General features: G+C 31.8%; 1 long non-coding RNA gene across 3 annotated transcripts; it reads right to left on the reverse strand.

Moving 5' to 3' along the window:
* Positions 1-211: 211 nt before the first annotated feature.
* Positions 212-4,023, reverse strand: LOC127858898 (uncharacterized). Of its 3 annotated transcripts, none has more exons than XR_008039182.1 (5): positions 3,868-4,023; positions 2,997-3,057; positions 2,624-2,816; positions 2,227-2,318; positions 212-1,890 (listed from the first exon to the last, which is right to left on the reverse strand). It is a non-coding gene; the product is annotated as an uncharacterized LOC127858898 (long non-coding RNA). The 3 variants fall into 3 exon arrangements; XR_008039184.1 differs by having other exon boundaries at positions 2,992-3,057; XR_008039183.1 differs by having other exon boundaries at positions 2,987-3,057.

Below are 4,023 nucleotides of genomic sequence, written 5' to 3' on the forward strand. Positions count from 1 at the left end.
TAGGCTACAGAAATCAGTAGAAACGAGGAAAAATCACATTTTCGTTTTTTGTCATTTTGTAAAAGATGAATACAAGCATAAGTCAAATCCAAAATTTTAGGTTTCAATCTATAATAGTTTTTGAGATATTGAGTTTTGAACACATGCACCCTTTATAGATCCTATAGCTAAATAATGGTTTTCTATATCGATTGACATTGACAACAAACTCTTTTGTAAATACAGTATACATGTATTTACCCTATAGCATTCACACACAGATTCAATGCATTAGCTACACTGACCATGATTTTTACATTTTATGTGCGAACAAAAGCAATCATTTGAATACAGCGGTTGCTATGGTAACGAATTTACATAAAATACATTAATTTCATTAAAATTGTTTAAATATCAGGAAAAAAACTAAATATTTACGTTTTTGCCAAATATATGATAAAACTGCTTAAAGTCAATGATCTTTATTTCAACATGGTGTTTATTTAATACATAGTAACAAAAAGAATCTAAGAAAATAGGTTGAGTTAAAGTGCAACATGTCCTTTTTTTTTTTTAGAAAAGATCCACATATTTTACAGTGTATTGATTTCAATCTATTTAAGACTTTGCACAACGTAAACGCCATACATGAAATTTAATAGTGCCATACATATACGCTGGTAAAAATGTTAATGATCAGACATTTTGCTGATGGTAACCATGGTTACCATGGGAACAAATAGATAAAATATATATTTTTACTGTTTGGAACAGCAAAAAAAACTAATTTTATTAGTAAATCCTTTCCCATACATATCAAACATGAAAAAGAACAACAATATTTGACCAAACAATTTAACTACAATTTGTTTACGAAACCCACATAGTAAAACCGCCATAAATAAACACAAATAACAACAACATGTACTTATAATTCAGAACAATTAAAGATGAACATGTATTATTGTTAAGGCATTAAAAGATACCTTCTATAAATCAGTTAAAATAAAGATAATACCATTATCATATAAATAGAATTAATTCATCAACAAATAAGTAAATGCCAAAATAATGTTTCCATAGCAACCATCATTCTTATTTTACATGTAAATGGGTTTCGCAATCATGGGTATGATGAGCTTCAACAAAATTTATATATTACCACCTGTCATAATAAATGAACACACATGATGGACATGACATTTTACATTAATAGCATCACATCATAAGTTTCAATTTAGAAAATACCACGCCACAGGCTAATTTAATTTTAAAATTTTCACACTTTTAATTGTTACTGAAAAGTTCACCAATGAACAGTTTATATGGTAAACAATAACATATAACTTGGTAATCAAAACAAATAATCTAAGGCTATTTGACAAACAGGATCATACAATTTTCAACCTTAAAACAAACAAAGATAGGACAGGGCACATGTTTTTTGCAACTTCTGAGTTACACAGACAGTTTTGTTTTGTTTTACTTCGGCTTGGGACAGGTAGCTTGTCTACTGAGGTCTGATTAAAAAAAACTGCCCTATTTCCGCATAAAGGTACCATTGTCAGGCGATACTGAGTCAAGGTCCTTTAATTCAGGCTGGGCAAGACTGGCTAGACATTGATGGTAAGAGGTCAGCACTCTTTAAAGTTTAACAAACAGTGAGTTTCAACTGTAGATTTTTCACTTGTTTTACAAAATACCAAGCCTGGTTTACCAGCATCAATGAGGAAATGTTGGTACTTTCAAATGTTCTTCAAGGGTATGAACAACTGGGCAAGAAATGTTTTCCGATCGTATAGGTGCACAGGCTTCTCCAAATCACCAATCATGTGCGGCACATTAAGTCCAGATCGTGAGGAGGTGGATACAGTCTCAGCAACAGCCTCGATGGTCTCTGCATCACAAAGTCTGGAAAAGTGTGAAGCATGAACATTGGTCAAATATTGCAGAGCTTTATTTCCTTCTAAGAGAATGGCAGTTTTTCAAACATTTGATAAGCCTTTGACTCAAATGTTCACAATTTAACTATTTAACTAAACTATTGTTTCACAATTTAGAACAGTTCTCAACTCATTTTTTCACAAAATGAGGGGCCAAAGGCCACTTCACAAAGATGGGAAAAAGTCCATGTATCAAAAACAATTCTTATGAATACCGGAAGTAATAATTTTGCCAGTGCTCATTGCATCATGTATACTAAGATTATCAGATGGTAAATCATTATCTACTGATGAATAAACCTACACTTTGACTTCCATAATCCAAAATGCCAATCAGGCTAGAACTTGATGTGGCCACAGTCACCATCATCGAGTATCTCATTCGAGTGTGCAGCCCTAATTGAAAATGGAAAGAATATTAACATATCATTTTCACAATCTGTAAAAAAAACTAATAAAACTTAAACACAAATATTATGTCTATTCTAAGCCCTTCTTACCTATATGTTAACCAAACAAAAAGCATTCCCAAACATTTTTAATATCAAATATTCCATAGATTAATATGAAATCTATTTTAACATAATTATATGTAAATAAGGAGTGATTTTATTTTTTTTCTAAAATTTTATCCTTTAAGATGCAAAAATGGTACCATGTTTTCATGCAATAACATTGTATGCATAAGTAAAAATTCTTACCAGCACTAACTCTCCACAATGCATACCAAAGTACACAGTTGTTCTTATTTTGTCCAGCAGTTGTCAAAGAAGAAAACTGCCTCTTCCTCCCCTAGGCCATAGTGATGAAGCTAGTAATGCACATAGCTAACAACAGTGTTGGCGCCTTTCCCGGGTGATTCACCCTCATTCGCCAAGTAAAACACCTGTTTTCCTGCAAAAGAACAAGTAATGAAAATAAGAGCAACCTGACTATAATTCTTATTTGATACAGAAATATGTATTTCATATTTCACCTAAAATAATGACAGTCACACCAACACATTTTTGCATATTTAAGAACAATACGGGACATGTCACTGATCTAGAAATTAATAATCACACCTAACTGTACCTTCACAGCAAACACCAACGACTTCACATTTTTTCGCAGTCTTGAAGTAGTTTGGTCCAACCTAAGATATATTTAAGTTTTTAAAACAATTGTCAAGATTGAAAAGATTAATATCTTTCACTTAACTTAATAGCAATATAACAAAATAATGCAATAATAATAATCATCATTAATAATAATCATAATAATTGAGTGTCTTTAGGAGTTTCGTAAAGTCTGAGCGTTATCAAGTGGGCTTTTATAACTAAATCCAATTCATCACAAGTGAGTTCATGGCAGTATTGTCTAAAAGAGATTGCTTGTTGAAAGTCAATGACATCGCTGCACGGTTTGTTATGAAATAAATAACAGCCACATGTTAGAATTAGGAATTTGTTTTTCTTGTTCCTTTAATTGTTTAAATCAAACAAGGAATTCTCAATAGGGACAGACTCATTTACTGATTTAGCGCTGAATCCTGATAATTCTGTTTCTGAACAGTTTGACTCATAGTTAATGTCTTCATTAAAATCTGAAGAGGGCACATTTTCATTTTAATAGTTCTAATACATGGCTTGTAATATTATCATGTATGCTTGATGGTCAGGTCTGTTTTGCAAAAAAATAATGTCAAGTTGTCAACCAAATTCAAATCTTCAATAAAAAAATATCATCCTGGCCCTGTGAGATTTCATATGGGATCGTGCTTGCTGAAATTTCGTGTGACATATTTACAATTTAAATAAGTGCGCCATTACATTTTGTAACCAACAACCAAGTTTTCGTAGCGAAGTATTTTACTTCCGGGTTAACAGTTTCATTTTCAATGTTATCTATCGAGGACCATTGTTTACCAAAATTAATGATTGTCAAGTTTATTAAAATATCTTACCTGATTTATACTACGATCCTTCAATTGAAGAAATTATTGTCAGGATTGATTGACAATTTATTCCAAAGGAACTCGCAAACAAACGGTGAACAATGTCAATGCGTAGGCTAATTACGACACGCCATTTTTAGTAGAGGTCGCTCAACAAAGCAACGG

Source organism: Dreissena polymorpha, chromosome 14 (assembly GCF_020536995.1).
Source record: "Dreissena polymorpha isolate Duluth1 chromosome 14, UMN_Dpol_1.0, whole genome shotgun sequence".
Classification (NCBI taxonomy): domain Eukaryota; kingdom Metazoa; phylum Mollusca; class Bivalvia; order Myida; family Dreissenidae; genus Dreissena; species Dreissena polymorpha.